The following is a 224-nucleotide window of genomic DNA, read 5'->3' as shown; positions in this document are numbered from 1 at the left end:
ACTGGGGATGTGCCTGAAACCAAGGTACATGCCCTTGACCGGAATAGAACCTGGGACCCTTCAGTCCGCAGACTGATGCTCTATCCACCAAGCCAAACCAGCTAGGGTATTATGTGCATTTTTTAAGTAGCTCACAAATAGTGGCCTGAATGATACTGATGTTCACTTTCAGTACAGTTGTATTAAAAGAGGAATAATAGCTATTCAAGTTTGTAGTGATTATT

This window comes from Myotis davidii, unplaced genomic scaffold, assembly GCF_000327345.1.
Source record: "Myotis davidii unplaced genomic scaffold, ASM32734v1 scaffold330, whole genome shotgun sequence".
Classification (NCBI taxonomy): Eukaryota; Metazoa; Chordata; class Mammalia; order Chiroptera; family Vespertilionidae; genus Myotis; species Myotis davidii.
The sequence above is the reverse complement of the archived record's forward strand: the minus strand, read 5'-3'. Positions refer to the sequence as shown.